At 47.4% G+C, this 18,064-nt stretch overlaps 1 pseudogene; it reads right to left on the minus strand.

The window, feature by feature from the left end:
• Nucleotides 1-15,019, minus strand: part of LOC147659034 (uncharacterized) — a 66,777-nt pseudogene extending 51,758 nt beyond the window's left edge.
• Between the last annotated feature and the right edge of the window lie 3,045 nt (nucleotides 15,020-18,064).

An 18,064-nucleotide genomic window follows, 5' to 3' on the forward strand; every position in this document is an offset into this window, starting at 1 on the left:
AGGAATACGGGAGGAGACTCAGCGGCCCCTCCTCACATTCTGCAGAGGGTCCCATCATTTTGCATTGTGCCACTGGGGGCTTGTGCCTTCTTACAATTACTCTATAATGACAAGGTGTACCTCGAGTTTTCTGTAAATAGGGTTTATAAACAAGTAATGGTTCAGCACTGGGTTAAGGTATCCTGGGGTATTACTTCCTGTTTTGTCGGTTGGAGTACAGTTCAATAGCACATGAGGTCAGCTTTATTGTCCTCATAATTATGCTCCATGTAAATATAATTTTCAATTAAAAAAATGATAGAAATTAAAAAAAAAAAAAAAAAAAAGTGTCCACCTGCAATATCTGTTATATCGGTCTTTTTTTGGTTCCATTCATAACTACGTCACTTGGGATGTGGTAAATCTCTTGTTATGTGACACAACATCCTGCGCTGCAGTTCAAAGACCAGGCGCCTCTCTGGTGCGTACTTCCATCCAGGCCGATAATGTGACAACAACAATGTTGTTTTCTCACCACACACAGCTTTCCGACAGCTGCACCAGCAGGGCGTCACGGGCCCCGAGGCGTTCATGAACCGGCTGTGTGCATCGAGTCGATAACCTGCAGGGAGAGAGGGGTTAACTCAGGTAAAACTAATTTGCGGGAGGGGGGGGGGGGTTATGTAAGCGAGTCCCCAGGCTAGCACAGCTATGTTGAGCATAAATATATGCAGAACCTCCAGCTACCTACCATCTCCGACTCAGCAACTACACCTTCTTTCATTCCCTTTTCACCCCTCTTCCGGGAAATGTATATCACGCAACACGCATCACATTAAATATGGTAAAGTGGCTTCAAAACTCAAAAATGTGTATTTCTAGAACATGTAAAGCTTTGACATTATTAAGTAACATTATAGCACTGTACTGAGAAGTGCTTGCTAAAAGTAACAGTTTGTAAACATAAACGATTAGTGCACTTTCAGCCTGATTCATGAATCAAAATTGCGCTCGCAATAGCTGCGAATATGCTATTGCGAGCACAATTTACAAAATTGGTATTCACCACGAAAGTTGCGAAATCGCAAACACAGAATAGCGAAATCACTAAAAGATTCGCAGAATCCCGGCAGTAGACCATTAGCGAAACGGAATTTGCGATAAACCACGGATTCTGCGAATAAAATAGCGATTTCGCAATACAATCGCAATCGGAAATCATGAAAAATCGCAAATAGCGAAAAAAACAAAATCGCTGTTTGCGAGGCGCAAATTAAGGACAACCCAAAGCAGGTGGTAACCATCAAAGCCATTGAAAATATTTGGGGAAAATCCGTTGCCCAATCAGTAACAGGTGCAGGCCTGACCAAACACACTTAAGGAGATGCAGCATCATCATAAGGAGTCTCACAATGCTAGGGCTCTACATGGTGGTCAGGCGGCGAAGGCTACAGCGAGCAGCACGGAGGAGACGTAGAATCCAGGACAGGATATTCCGCCAGTGGGTCACCCTGCTGGGCCAAACCAGAGAGCAAATATACGCAAAGTACTGCCTGAATGGGCCAATGATCATCAAGCTAATTCAGGGCCTTGACCCCCTGATGCAGCACCCAACAAGGCGGACCAATGCCGTGCCCACACATGTCCAGGTATTGTGTAGCCTGCACCTCCTGGCCTCCGGGAGCTTCCAGGGGATAGTTGCGGCTGCTGGGGGGATATCCCAGCCCACCATGTCCCGCTGCCTAGGGAGTTTCCTTGACGCAATGCTGACCCAGCTACACCACCACATCAAATTTCCCACCAGCCGACAGGATTTGGATGAGACCAAGCATCAATTCTACAATGTTGCACATTTCCCACATGTGATAGGATGCATTGACTGTACCCACATCCACATCTGCCCACCAGCTGCAACGGAGTACATGTACCACATTCGCAAGTCCTACCACTCCCTCAACATCCAGATGGTCTGCAATGCTAAGACATACATCACAGACATAGTGGCACAGTACCCGGGGAGTACACATGACTCCTTCATATTCCGGCACTGCGGCCTCCACACACGACTGGCCAGGGGAGACTTTGGTGAAGGACACCTACTTGGTAAGTACACTTTGCCCACAATGTTACACTGCGTTTAAGTAGCTGCGCTGCACAGGCACTCACCCTCTGCTCCTCTCATTCAGGTGACAGTGGCTACGCCCTCCGTGAATACCTCCTCACCCCATACCTCAACCCTGCTACACCACAGCAACGGCGTTACAATGTAGCACACATACGCACAAGGAATTGCATTGAGAGGACATTTGGGCTACTGAAGAGCAGATTCCGCATACTGCACAAGACTGGTGGGGCCATGCACTACAGTCCTGATGTGTGCTGTCGCATTGTGGCTGTGTGTGCAATACTACACAACATTGCTACCAAGCGCCGGATACCTGTAGAGATCTCTGGCATTGAGTCGGAAGGGGACGACCGGCCACCTGCACATCTGCGTCATGCACGCGGGGAGAACCCAGCTGAAGGGCACAGACGCTGCAACCACATCACAATGAACAATTTCTAGTGCACCCACTCCCCTCACTCAACAAATCTCATTTGCATGCCAATAGAAATAATGACAGGAGGCCGATGTATGATGCTAGATTAAATATTATCGTTGAGGCACAATAATAATGTTATGTTTCAATTATTCAAATGCAAGCAGTATTGCGCCATACTGCTCCTAACAAAACACAGGACATGCTTGTATCATCAGCATGTCCCAGCCAATGTACATGAAATTCAAGTGCGCCTCCGGCGCGCAGCACCCAATCGCCTCCCTGGCCCTTCCTCTGGGACGGCACGTGTCCCTGCAATGGGCCTGGTGCTGCGGCGTAACACGCCAACCTGTGAGGCAAACAGGCTGCTGACACTGGTGGTGCCCTCACTGGTGTCGTCCCCCCCCCGACATTGCCTGGCCCAGTAGGATGGAGTGCCAGTACGGCAGTGGTGACCTGCTCCAACACTCGTGCAACATCCTTGCAGCATTGGATCATCTGCTGCTGCTGTGCCAGTGACCGTCGTGAGAGCTGGGAGGTGGCATTCCCAACTATATAGTTTGAGCGGGTGTATGCTGTCAGCCGCGGGCAGTGTTGCGCTGCGATATGAGCGCTTCAGAAAAGGGGGTATGAGCGCAGCAGTGTTGGCCTCCATGGCTGTCGTCATGCGCTCAATCCTGTTGGCCACATTGCGGCCAATGTTGTGGAGCTGCAGTTGGATCGCCCCTTGCCGTCGTGCCTGCAGTTGGTGGATGTGTAGCATCCGGCGCTCAATGCTCAGGCCCGGCACGCGCACAGCCATACCCCTCCTGCCGCTGCGTGCTGTGTTCTGATGGCGAGCCCTGCCATGCCTGCTCTGCTGGCTGGCTGGCCACAGTGGGTGTAGGTACTGTCACCGCAGCAGCTGCACCAGATGTAGAGGGTCTAGCTGGTGGTAGAGTGGTGGTTGTCAAAGGTGCAGCGCCTGATGGTGGTGGCGCAGATGGTCTTGCCCTGGCTGCGGGGATAGGTGCTGCGCCTGATGGTGGTGGCGCAGATGGTCTTGCCCTGGCTGCGGGGATAGGTGCTGCGCCTGCTGGTGGTGGCGCAGATGGTCTTGCCCTGGCTGCGGGGATAGGTGCAGCGCCTGTTGGTGCAGGATGTGTCGCTGTTGGCACCTCCTCGGCATCCTCTGGTTGCTCGTCAATGAGCAGCCTGTCGCTGTCGCTGCTGTTGTCAGCGCCACCTGTGAGGGGAAGTGGACGTACATTAGTTGCATGTATCTGTCACACGTGCAGTTGCTACATGCATGCTGGATGACATTCCCTGACTGGCTGTGGCATTGCGTACTTTGGGACATGTCTGGCTGCATTGGGGTTCTTGTACATTGTGGGCAGACTACATGTCCCACAATGCTTTTGGGCATGACCTAATGTGCATGGATTGCATGACTTTGGATGATTATGGGAGGCTATAGGGTCATGGCCATTGATAGGGGACAGGGCCGCAGTCGCTTGCCACTTACCTTGGCTCTCTTGGGTGGGGCGGGATGAGTCCAGATTGATGACCCCAATGCACGCCTCTGGCTCTAGAGTGTCATCCACGCGGTCCTCCATGGGGGTGTTGGGAGGGACTGTAGGTTATCCGCCTCCAGTAGCCAGGGTCTCGCCCAGCCTCTCTGCCACCCTCTCCTTGGCACGACCTCGGAGGTCGTACCACCTCTTCTTCAGCTCCTCCAGCGACCTGTCTGCCACGCCCACAGAGTTGACTTTTGGCGCTATCCCAAGCCAGATTCGGCGTTTCTCCGCCTCAGGCACCCTCCTGGTGTCTTTTCCAAAAAGTTTTGGGTGGTTATCACCCACCCCATCAATCAGGTGCTCCAACTCCTGCTCAGAGAATTTGAGCTTCTGCTTGCGCCCTTAGTCGCTGGGCCCTGGTACAGCATCCTCTGCCATTGCTGTAGTAAGATAAGTTAAGGATTTGCAAGTTTGCAGGTGTCCTGGATGGAGCTCAGTGAGATGCAGCCTCGAGATCAGCCTCACTGTTCTGAATGGGGGTGATTACAAACTTACCTTTGCCACGCCGACACTGCCAGGGGCACCCAGGAGGACAAGCCGCCACCGCCGAGAGTCACTCTTCTTCCAAGACTCGCGCCGCTGCTCCGGGAACCACAACACCAGGCAGGCCTCGCGGCGGCGCGTAATTGACGCGCTGTGAGAGCGCCGACGGCGCCATAAAGCAGGAGACACCCCGGCAGAGCGGGGGAGATTACAAACTTACCTTTGCCACGCCGACACTGCCAGGGGCACCCAGGAGGACAAGCCGCCACCGCCGAGACTCACTCTTCTTCCAAGACTCGCGCCGCCGCTCCGGGAACCACAACACCCGGCAGGCCTCGCGGCGGCGCGTAATTGACGCGCTGTGAGAGCGCCGACGGTGCCATAAAGCAGGAGACACCCCGGCAGAGCGGGGGAGATTACAAACTTACCTTTGCCACGCCGACACTGCCAGGGGCACCCAGGAGGACAAGCCGCCACCGCCGAGAGTCACTCTTCTTCCAAGACTCGCGCCGCCGCTCCGGGAACCACAACACCCGGCAGGCCTCGCGGCGGCGCATAATTGACGCGCTGTGAGAGCGCCGACGGCGCCATAAAGCAGGAGACACCCCCGCGTCGCGGGACGCCCGGGGCGAAGCCCGGGCAAAGGGCGGGCCCTCTACGGCCCTTATCGGCAGGAAGAGGCAGGGGCAGGGCCCAGAACGCTGTGCAAAAATATCCAAGTAAGTCACAATCTCTCAAAAACTATTGTATGAGCCTGGGATACCACATTGAACCATCACCCCACGGTCCTGCATAGGTGTTATTTGGAAAATTTGTTCTAAAAATGTCCAAAACTAAATCATCAACAGTCCCCACTAACACCATAGACAATTATATGGTTCAGAAAGTTGCCAAAATTAACCACGACAGGAGATCATCACTGGGATTGAGTTACTCACCAGACTTGCTTATCGATAACACGCCTTTACCTAGCTCCGCTCTTGATATTAGTAATGAGGTGTTTCAGACCCCAGATAACAATCCACTGACCCAGCTTCTAGTAGCCATCTCCGAACCAGCTCCTGAGAGCATGCTAGACATTGTCACTATTACTGTAGAAGAGGAGGCCCCCACACCGGTCCCAGCTCCGAGAGTAACAAAGGGGGGGGAAAGAACATATCTAAACGGGGTGGCCTCCGATCAAGTAAAAAGCGTCTTGACGCTTCCCCTCAGGGAAATAGTGGAGATGATACAAGGAGTAATACAGGAGGGAAGGTCCACTTGGATGAAGATCAATTCAAGAAGTTGCTTAATGCCATAGATAACAAGATTAAAACTATAACCAAACCGCTCCTAAGCAAAATAGATCAGCTCACAGAAGAGGTGAATAGGCTGGGGGGACTCTTGCAAAAATCATTAGAAGAAAAAACGAATACACCTCTGCCAAAAACACCTAGAGTCGATCCAAAAACTACACAAATTGTCCCGGGGACAGATTTACTTGCAAACACTCCCCGGAACACCACGAGGAGACTAGCTCCAGGGGGAGGGGATTTTAGAGACCCAGATCCAGATATCTATAAAGGGGACTCTGCAGGGCCGAGTTTTAGAGGTAGAACAGAAGATGACAGCTTAGAGAAGGGGGACCGTTGAACTAATTGTGGAGGCTTCCCCATTAATACTGGTCCTAGCAAATGTCCCTCAACTAGAACCAGGGCAAGTAGAGAACATTCCTTCTTTGATAAACAAATCATTTCACTGGTTATCAAAGAATATGGCTTTTAATCCGGGAGGCAGGGGCCAGCTGGCACAAGAAATAGTTAAAGCTAGAAGAGTTGAATGGATCGGGGGTGGCACTAAAAAATTTAAGGGGGATTGTGTGGTGCTACATTTCTCAGACCCAGAAGTTTTGCCAAACATTCTAGCTAATATATACCCCCCTCAGCGCAGATCTACTGAAATAGTGCCATTAATGTTGGATTTCTTTTATATAAAAAAGGTAACATCCTAAATCCAACAATGCTGAAAACCAAGTGGAACCCGGTACTAAGAAAAACCAAAATCCCCGGAAATAGAAATAATTGGGGCATTTCGACTGAAAATAGATTCTCGGCCCTCTCAGGTCTAAGCGAATGTGATTGACTGAAAGAACCGAGAAGCATAGGAAAAGTTAAGGTTGTAGAAGTCAACTATGTAATCAATAATAATAATCTGAACTCAGAGATAAATTGCTGTGAGGGTAAGACTCCTGATTGTACAGATGATACCCCTAGCATAGTAGTGTATACTCCACTAATCACTTATGTCATTAGCAACAATGAGGAAACTATTTCCCCATCCCCCCTGCTCTCCCTTAATCAGAGCATACCTTTACAAGAGGGGATTACTGAAACGAAAGGTAGTCTTAAATTGATCTCATGGAACATAGCGGGTATCCATCATAAACTAGAGACTCCTGAATGGTGTGAATTCATTGACCGCCATGATATTATCATGCTGCAGGAAACATGGTCAGTGGCACCAGTCTTTCGGCAGGGCTTCTTAAATTTCTATGTACCTGCGAAAAAGAATATTAAGGGGCGGCCGTCTGGGGGTCTAATCATATGGATAAGCCAATCCTTACAATGCACTATCAAACAGAGTCATATTATTAACAGTGACTTACTCTCTTTAGTGCTCACCTGGGCTGATGGCCATAACCTGGCCTTATATAACATCTATGCCAGGGGAACTCAAGGGGGCATAACCTCCGACGTGATAGGTGCATTAGATGATGACCTAGAGATTCTACCTACGCAGTAGCCCATCCTGGTGGGGGGAGACCTGAACACAACATTTGAACCCCTAGGATGTGAGGATAATGATCTGGCCCAAGAGGAAGACACTAAATGGGGAATTCCCCAATTAGACCTCCCGCTGGTAAAAAAGTGGACAGAAGTAGCAATACAGGTCAAGAGCCTATGTTTGTCCAGGGTATTGAGGGCATTAAATGGCCGCACCACCTCTGATCCACAGGGCAAGCACACCTTTGATAACTTAAGGTCTAGTAGTAGGATAGATTATATTCTCATAGACGTCAGAGACTGGTACAAAGTGGTAGATATGCAGGTGATTCCGAGATTGGAGAGCGACCACAATCCATTGTGCCTGCTCTTTAATCTGGTACATAGTGTAAACTCAATTAACCTGGATAGGGATCTTACGACATTAGATGTTGTTACATCTAATAATCTCCGTCACATTAAATGGGCAACTTTGGTAGATAAACCTGGGGATATGCAGGCCCTAGAGGGGATAGTCACTGAAGAGGTATCCAGACTCCAGATTCGTACTAATGAAGCAAATTTTAATAAATTGATCGAAGAGTCACAGCCAAAGTTTTTTGCTAATATACAAAAGCTATTCTTCAAAAAAAACAAGCAAAGGAAGGGCACTAGACCACCAATAAAAAGAGGGTGGTATGACCATTCCTGCAGAATAGCGCGACAAAATCTCAGTGTAGCACTGAGGTCTAAAATAGGAGTTCTAAAGGCCAGGGATGAATACAGAAAAACACAAATGAGGGCAAAAAAATTGTGGGATGAGATCATGTGATTGGACCTGAAGAAAGCATGTGCTGATAAACATCAGAAAGAGTTTTGGACCATCTTAAAGTGGGGCTCTGGGGGAATAGCAGACAGCCCGAAAAACCATGTCGCAAAGGAGGCTTGGGTGGACTTTTTTAAGCCTCAATATGCAGACAATCTGCCTCCCCAAACTGAACTCCCTCCAGCAAGGATATTTTATACCCCTGAACTATTTACATTGAAAGACGTAAATGAGGCAATGGATGGAATAACCAGAGGCAGAGCGCCAGGAATTGATGGAATACCGGCGGATGTGTTTTTATCGGACAGGGCCAACTGGTGCAAATACTTTGTATGGCTTGGTAATGCCATTGCACAAGGAGCTAGAATTCCAGCAACATGGAAAGGAGCGGAAATAATACCTGTCTTTAAGAAAGGGGACAAGGCTTTACCAAGCAACTACAGGCCCATTAGCCTTATTGACTCTGCGCAAAAGCTGATGGGCAGGATGGTACAAAACAAAATACAAGCCTGGATAGACGATAAGGATATCCTTTCCCCGTACCAAGCTGGGTTCCGCCCACTAACTAGCTCTGTCGACCAAGTATTCCATTTTTTAAGTATGTACTGAAAAAATGTAACTCTGTCAAATGGTCCATTATTTGCTGTTTTCGTTGACTTGAAGTCAGCGTTTGATTTAGTTCCCAGACAAAAGCTCTGGGCTGTCTTGCGGGATCTAGGAATAAGCCCTGAATTGCTGACTTTACTTGTGAGGATGCACGAGAACAACTATGCCCGGATTAGATGGGGTGCTCAGGGAGATGTTACGGAATCCTTCCCTGTGGAAAGAGGAGTAAGACAGGGCTGTGTCCTGGCCCCCACCTTATTCTCCCTCTACATCAACGGCATAGTTGACTTTCTGAAGAAATTCCAAACAGATGCCCCAATACTAGATGGGGAGCGAGTTCCAGTACTAATGTTTGCAGATGACACCTTGCTGGTCTCGGGGACCCCTAGCGGATTGCAAAAGACAATAAACGCTTTTGGTGACTTCTGTCGGATTCGGGGCTTGGAAATAAACACAACAAAGACTAAGTTTATGAACCTGAATCCTGCCAAAAAATTTAAGGGGAAAATGAACTATAATGGGTCTGCATTGGAGGAAGTGAATGCTTTTACCTATCTAGGTATCTCCTTAAATGCTAATATGAACTGGAAATCCCACATGGACTCTGTGGTGCTAAAGTTTAACCAGCTGTCAGGGGCAATAGCCCAAAAACACAAATCTTAATTTACAAGACCAATCCAGCCAATAATGGAGATCTACAGCATGAAAGTGTTGGGCGCCTGTCTTTATGGTTCAGAATTATGGGGTTTCACAAACTTGAGCTCATTAGTAGTTGCAGAAAATAAATTTCTTCGACGAATAATTGGTGTCCCCCAGAGTACTCCCTTGATCCCGCTTCAATATGATCTCGGGAGGAAAAAGATCGAGGATACGGCCAGACTGCGTCCCCTCCTATATTGGAGGCGTGTAAAAACCACACCTGAATTGAGTCACTACGCAGCTGCCCTTACGGATGTTGTTAACTCCGACAGGTTTCATAAAATACCCTGGCTTAAAGAAGTAAGAAAATTGTTGCAAAAACTGCACCTCGAGCATCTGTGGACTGCAGTAGACCCAAATGCCTTTCCATCTAAGACTGTAATGAAAAAAATTTATTGGGCCATGATAAATAATACTGTATTGATTTCCAACCAATTATCTGTGTTGACATCCCAGTTCCTGGATTTTAAAACTATTCCAAAATTCGAATAGTACTGGGATTTGATCGCTAAACCCCTAGATAGGAAATTGTATTTTCAGTTTAGAATTGGCTCTTTACCCCTCAATGCCTTCACGGTTAAATGGTCCCCCGATAATGTAAGTACTTGCTCTTACTGTAAAACACATGAAGAGGACATCCCACATTTTCTGTTCGTTTGCCCATTATATGCCGCCCCAAGAAGCAGATGGTTAAAACCGGTTTGCAGGAATATGGGGACAAGGAAATATCTAGAGGCGTTAAGGATTTTAAAATCAAATTGTGCCCCTAACCTTGCAATCGCTGTAGCCAAGTACATGGGGTGGGCCTGGATAATCCGAATGCGCACTTTAAAACTGTAATTAATTATATGACAAAATTTAACTTGCTAAGACCGTATGCTGTGACTTGATCTTATAATGTACAAATTTTACAAATTGAGTTATTCGTCAACAAGTACAAATTGTATGATATTTAATATGTTTTGTTGCGTGTTTATCTAGGTTCCTGATCGATACTGTGACCTTATGCCCCTATTCGGCTATAAATCCATTTATTCCCTATATCGGCATAACCGTTCAAGTGCGATTTTCTGAAAAGTCATCTCTGGCCTCACACGAACAGAGCCACATTCCAGCATAGTTCCCTCTGCCACTTCCTTTGCGACCAATTAGTGCAATGACAGAGCAGCAGTCACTATCTGATACTCCTAGATAACACTCTGAGTTCTTCAACAAGATAAAAACTCAGCAAACCTGGAAATCCCCGCTTGCTATGTTTTGATTAGTAATGGAACTCTAATGAGCAACTGATAACTATCACTTCCTAGTGACATCTTTAATTGACGTCTTATGTCCAGCAAACTTGCGTCAAACCCGGCACCTGTCAGGTATAAATATTACCAACGTTGCCTTAAGCAATGCCTGTTGTACGAGCTACTGAAGCCAGCTGCCTGCACGTCCCCGTGTTGGTAAATCTAGCACTCTGTCGCTGCAGCCTGCTATCCTGTGGTGGTGAAGCTGCTGATACCATTATCGCCGCTAAAGCGCGACCTATGGTGCAGTACGCTTAAGGAGCTGAACAGCCGTCCCTCTGCGAAGACATCCAGCAGATTCCAGCTGCCCGCGGACGCTGTCCCCCCTCCTTCCTCGACGCGCTGAAGAGACCCGCTGCCTTTCTCGTGCAGAGAAATCCAGCCACGGCGTTTCCGGTTTACCCTCGCGGGTGACTGGGATATCGAGAGAGACCCCTGAAGGAGATACCAATCCTCCATCATTCTATTCAGAGGTATGGTGTTGACTAAACCCTTAGACGAGGATTCTTGAAACAAACCTTGGCAAAACCAACTTAACTTAAAGCTACTTACTTACTCCCCTTTCACGTGTTAGGCTTAGGTCAGGCACACTGGGGTAGGCTTAGTTAGAAGCACCAGTTGAGTATGTTAGCCTAATGTATATATGACTGTATATATGTTTTATTACTTTTAAACCATTGTATGGCTAAGAAACCATATCAATGCTTTTACAGTTCTATTTCGCAATACTTATCTTACTGTACGTACTTCTTATAATAACAATTATTGCAATTGTGGCAATACATTTCTCTTGTAGAAGAAGAAAGACTGTTCAATAAATGTTAACCCTTTATTGACTAACGCCCGTCTCTCTATTCTCTACATCTCGTGAAAGTAAACTGCACTAGACTGACTGAGTGAAATACATGTCTATTGTTTCACACGACCCTAGAGATTGACTCTTGATCTGAGGAGCAAAGTTGTCATGTTGCACGGTTGTTGGAAAGCTGAATCCCTTCTTGTCTGTGCCAGGGAAGCTGATCACTTCCTATGCAGAGAAGAAAGTTTCCAGTGACCTCTGAGCTAGTTGGTAACACAACCCAATTAAGTTTAGCATAGTCAGTGGAGGCCTGGAATATAAGCAGTTCCACGTCGATACTACTGTTTATGTTATTCCAATGCGCAGGGCCTAGTGGGAAACTAGGAACTACACTACATGGCGCCCAAACGTTTGGTAAGGCGATAAACTAACGCAAGGCTTGTAGAGTAACTCAGTCGTGCATATTTCACACCCCTTTCTCCCGTAAATACTCCAATAGACGTCTGGAGTGGGTGAAAGGTTAAAATCCACCCGACCTTAGTAGGAAGAGATTCCTATGTAAAGCTCTGTGTTGTAACCTCTCCTTTCTCCTCACCCACCCCTCTCCCCTCTCCTTTCTTGGTACAGCCCACTCTGCCCTCGGGAGTGCGCGTTAGAATGTTGAAGTGTGAGAGTCTGCCGCCAAGCTGGGAGCACCTGTTATTTATGACAGAATAAATTGGTACTTGGAAACCCTTAAAAGTAGTGGTTCTTTACTACATTTCTTGGCGACGAGGACGAGGAGCTGAGCCAGGGTCAGTTGGGTGTTTTCCCCCCTGGAAAAGTTGATGCTTGTGCGGAATTTTGAATTTAAATGAAGTACTCACCAGTCGATATTGAAGATCACAGGACAACAGACAAACCGGTAACCCAGGCTGTATCATCGAGGTGTTCCCGTGGGGGGATGTGGAATTCTCGACTACGTAAAGAAAAGGAAGTCGGGTGTGAAGCCTCGGTGAAGGTGAGAGGGTGCCGTGTGGAGCAGAGGAACGTTCCTTTCCCAATTGAGGTCTGACATACGTCTGTGGATCTGGTACCAGGGCTCCCTGGGAGCGTTCCGCGGTGGAGGAAGCAGCATAGTGGGAACCAGCGTAAGAAGAGTCGGGACAGCTGGTTGTGAAGTGACGTGAATGTATGGTCCGGCAGCGGAACACGGATTTCCCACAACAGTGAAAGCTGACGCTGAGGTGGAGCAGTGAGGAGGCTCGTCAGTTATTGGTGTGGAGTGGGACGGCTGGGGGCAGCGCTGTGCAGGCATAGTTTGCTTGCGATGTCTGAGGGGTCGGAAACGGATTCCGACTGCAGCAGTGCTCTCTAACCAAGCCGTCCTGGTAACTAAAGGGGGCAGGCTCCACCCAGACTGGTTACCGACCGGGAGCCAAGAGTGTCGGAGAACCGTATTATTCTCAAGATAAGAACACGTCAGCGGAATAAATCTCCCCTGTAAAAGTTTAGACACGGCGCCGTGTGGTGTTTGCCTTTCACGGAGGAAGAGGCAGTACACAATTGGGAGAGAAAGGAACAGTGCACTTGCGTTAAGGAACCGCAAGATCGACTACAGGAAGTTCCTGTTCGGCAAATGAGAGATAGACAGAGGACTCCGCAACCCAGAGGTGAAGGCACAAGGAATCAGGCAAGAGTGAAACTGTTGAAGTGTCAGCACCGGCGAACAACGTGAAAATCGATTTATTTCCGGGCACTGAGCGCCCTTTTGCACCTTGCTGTGTCCCCTCCGTGGTTAGTGAGGACAGGTGTGTGGGCCGTGAGAAGCAGTCGACACTGGTGAGAGAGAAAACTCAGCTGGTCTTGCTCCGAGTAGCCGCAGGGTGTAGACGGGAAGCCCCTGCTCGGCAACCGTAAAAGAAGAAATAGGACTTCGCTGCCCAAGTAGCTTCCTGGTTGAATACAGGATCAAAGGAAGGAAGGTGAAGAAATACTTAGGTAATCGCTGGCGTCCATGTGCATTGTATCGGTGCAGAGGAGGAAGACCCTTGTCGGATGCAGTTGGATTCACACTGGTTAATGAGGTGAGCCTAAGAAGCTGCGTGAGGTGAAGTGCGTGGAGCAGGCAAATAGCTGCATTTTAGTCACTGACCTGAGGCAGAGTGTCCGGAGATAGAGACAAGAGAGAGTGACAGCATAGGAGCGGGACTCACGTAACCAGGGAATATCGAGGATGTGTGAAAAATGGTTTCAGAGAAGTATGAGCTGTTTCTTATATTGTGGTGAAGAAGTTTAGCCTAAGGAGAGTCTATCTGGACGACTCGAATTTGCAGTGAGCCAGTGAAACACGGTTAGGAGCGGTGAGAGGAACATAGTGAGCAGTCAACACATGAACCTGCACGGTGGCAGAGAGTTGTAATTGCGTGAGGAAAGAGCAGAGGAACAGGGAGTGTGTCGAACCTGGGTTCCCATGATCGAAAATTCACTGAGGCAGCGCTCTCAAGCTGTCTGAAATGTCTGAGAGGATCAGGGAGGAAGCTGGACCCCTGATGCCACGAGTGAAACGGAACGGAGGCAGTGTGGTGAAGCTGTACGAGAAAAGAGCAGAGGAACAAGTGGTGTAGCTAACCTGGGTTCCCGCTAATAGAAAAAATAAAACAAATAATAAATAAATAATAAAGAAATAAAGTTTACTGAAGCAGTGTCTTAAGAGGTTTGACACGTCTTATAACCCCTGAAGCCACAGGCACTGAGGCAGCGTAAGGAAGCTGTGTGAGGAGATTTGCTAAGGAAAACTTCAGGGTTCTGTGGGGTAAAATTAACCGACACAGTGCGTAGGGGCTGTGTGAGGAAATACCTGAAAGTAAATGAAACCGCATTCAGCGCGGTGAACCAGCGTGAGGAAGTTTCGTAATTGTGGGAGCGCATGGAGGCGTTGTGTGGAGATTTCAGGAGTGAGTTAATCGCAGGGTTTTGGGTAAGAAAACTTAACAGCAGCAGCGTGTAGAAGCTGCGGGAAGAAGTTGCATATCTGAGGAAGCGCTTGGAAGCGATTAATGGAGATTTCAGAGGAACGGAGGGTGGGTCAAGACAGAGTTTCCACCCTTCAAACTGAACAGTAGCAGCAAGCAGTAGCAGAGTGAAAACCCTCTGAGGGGCAGAGAGTGCAAGGAATCCTTGTGACGGAGTTAACACAGATTTGAGGCAGCACCATTGAGAGAGATGCGTATCCCTGTGCATCATTGACTGTGAATTTCTAAGAGTCACAAAACCCACAGACAGAGAGTGAGCAAGGTATATTCAGGATTTCAGGGAGCACTGCTGGGTAATTGTAAGTATAAAAGGAGACGTGACATTCATAGAAAGAATCCCTGCGGCGACAGCCTGCGCATATTATTTAGCCATCTGGGGGCGAAAGTGAATCCTACGAAGTGCACACGTACCTCCATCTCTCTGTTTTAAGGCAGAGGTCACAACTTCAAGTGAATTTCCCGAGCGCAGCTGTGCGTTTGACATGGAGGGGGCCCAGAAATACAATTTTCCGTCACCAGTGCAGTTTAGGGAGAGAGATATAAAAATCACCGCAGAAGGGGGTGAGTGGAAGGTTAATGTTGAGAGGTACATAACAGTTTTTGAGGAGGAGAAAGTATCTCCTTTACCTGGGGGAAAAGCAGAAATATGGCTCCACAGTTTAGGAACTGGAGGAGGGAAAAAGTACCACGCAATGGAAAAAATAGTGACGGAAGAGTCAGACAGAGATTGTTATGAGGACAATTTGAGTGGGTTGGATGATTACAAAAAACAAGTCTCGTGGGTGAAGGAACGAAGGAATGACGAGATCAAGGAAAGAAAGGTGAACAAAGAGGAAGATAATGCTAATAAAACAAACCCAGTGGTTAACATCTTCCAAGGCGGAGTAAAGACAGATATGATCTCTGACTCAGGATCACGTTATAGTTCGGTAAGCAAGAGCGTATGGAATAGAGAAGTAACTAAAAAATATGGAGAAGAATTCAAAGAGGCAAAAACATACCTAAAAACATATACAGGGGAGGACATCAATGTAAAAGCGTACAAAGCTATGGAGTCAATACACAAGAGAATTAATACTTGGTGTACCATACATTTAACGGAATGTGGACCCACCACGAAAGGGGGAAAGGATAATAAGAAATGGAGAGATTCACGTTATGGTAGAAGGAAAGAACACGTGAGTGAGCAGGCCCAGTTCAAAAGCATGCAGGGAACAAAGAGTGGAGCACAGAAGGCTCGTGAGCCACAAACTAAGGGTTCTGTAGTTTTGGAAGGAGCAGCAAGAAACGTAGTGAGTGTAAAGGAAGTAACCAAGGACAAAAGAAAGGAAAAACTAGCGACTGTACAAGGTTGGATGGATGAAAGAGAAGTACGCAAGAAACGGGAGAGAGAAGGCAGTAAAGGTAGAGTTGGAAGTAAAGAAACAATTGAAAGTAATGGAGCATGCATAAGTACGACAGCTAATGAACGGCAAAAGTTAAAAGGAAAGAGTAACCAATCCAATAGTAAAGAAGCGTGGCAAAGTTCCACACCGTCCGAGTCCTGGACCAAGGCGAGGGAGGAGTATGAGGTCAATTATGAACAGGAAGGAGAAGCGGACACTAATTTGCTGGAATCCAAGAAAGAGTACGGAAATACAGAAAGTAAGAAAAGACTTCTTATTAAAGGTGCTGAAGAGAAAATTGGTCCACTCTATGAGATTAGGAGAAAGTACGAGTTTCAGGACCCTGAATAGAAGTGGACTCATCTCAATTTCAAATTGGAAGAGACTGTAAACTTGTTCATGCCAACAGGATCCTGGAAGGAAAGTTAGGTGGCAACCTTTCCTGCCTGGTGCATACGTCACTAGGTCTACCCCGCAATTATCAGAGGTTCAACGGCGAGGAGGTAAAAGAGGACCCCTAAGGGTCGGCACAACAGTCAACATCCATTGCAAAATAAGGATGTTCAGCTTCTGCGAGAAAGGTCAGGACTCTGTATGGGACCTAGCTGACCAAAGGAACTCTATGCTCAATACCATCCATTGTCAGTCCTAAACTGAGGTTAACGAGATGGCACCATAGTCTGTTGTTTAATGTTTCTTGGTTACAGCTTAAATGTTTTCCTTCATTGAGGTTAACTGATTGCTTCTCTGTTTGCAATCCTATGTTTCCGTTGATCCAGCTTCTATTTTCCTTTCTCGTTTCTCCCCCTCTTTCTTTTCTTCCCTGCCTCCATACATCCTCTCCTCCTGCCTCCCACCTCCTCGTTTCCCCCCCTTCCGCATACCCTCATCTTCATTTCTCCTTAAGGGGAAAGGTGTGTTGTAACCTCTCCTTTCTCCTCACCCACCCCTCTCCCCTCTCCTTTCTTGGTACAGCCCACTCTGCCCTCGGGAGTGCGCGTTAGAATGTTGAAGTGTGAGAGTCTGCCGCCAAGCTGGGAGCACCTGTTATTTATGACAGAATAAATTGGTACTTGGAAACCCTTAAAAGTAGTGGTTCTTTACTACACTCTGGTTTATTCAACGTTGAAGGATACAGTGTTCCAAAATATTGTGCACCTAATCTTTGTCTCCTTGGAGACCAACTCTGCAAACCTTGCATTTTTACAATGCCAGAAAATAACGGAACCACTGGGGCCGCAGCAGATGCGACTCAGCAAGGTCCCGAATACACAGACCCGGATGCAATAATCATCCCGGCACAGTTAAGAAAATCTATAACTTCAAAACTTATAGTAAACGGACTGACACCTCAGGGTGGTACAGTAATTTTCGTGATAGAGGCTCACGAGTATCGGCAGACAGAGGTATTCTATTCATGGATAAACTTTCCAGCGGTAAACGCTATAACAAAAGAGTTTCACTATTACAAAATAGAGAAACCCCCGGAAGAGTACGCTCCTTTCGAGGAGATTGAAATTCCACTTAAATTTCAAGAGCACCTGCTCTGGTTTAATGGCGCCCTAAAACACAATGATCACATAACTAGGCTCGGTCCACTAGGTAGACCAGGAGCAACGTGGCCGGTTCTAGCCAGCTACACACCACATCCTGACATTGCAAAAATGTCTAGAGAAGAGCTGTTAGTACAGCTAAACACATTAATAAAAATACATAGGCAATTAGTCCAATATGTAATGCGGACTGCAACAGTCCAGCCAGCTGTTAATACACCACAGCTGACCCCTCATCAGGGGAACACAAATAAAATTACACCACAGAACATACAGTCATGTCTTGGTAAAAGACCCGTAAAACGGGAACAAATTCCTTTCTGGTTAGCACAGAAAATCACTCAAATAGAGGCAGTATTTCCTGATACTACCCCTATTGAGAAACACAGAATCTTGACCATCTGCCTTCCTATGGGAATCGCACCACACGTGGAGGACTGTGACACTTGGGGTACAGTCTTTGCTTCCATTTACACAAAAACACATGGTGTTCCGTCTATGGCGGTAATACCAGAAGTGCTAAAACAGATTCAAAATGAATTCGGTCCAGAGCCCGCTTTAAATCTAGGTATGAAGTTACTGAAAGACTTC

This window comes from Lissotriton vulgaris, unplaced genomic scaffold (genome assembly GCF_964263255.1).
Source record: "Lissotriton vulgaris unplaced genomic scaffold, aLisVul1.2 SCAFFOLD_3285, whole genome shotgun sequence".
Lineage (NCBI taxonomy): Eukaryota > Metazoa > Chordata > Amphibia > Caudata > Salamandridae > Lissotriton > Lissotriton vulgaris.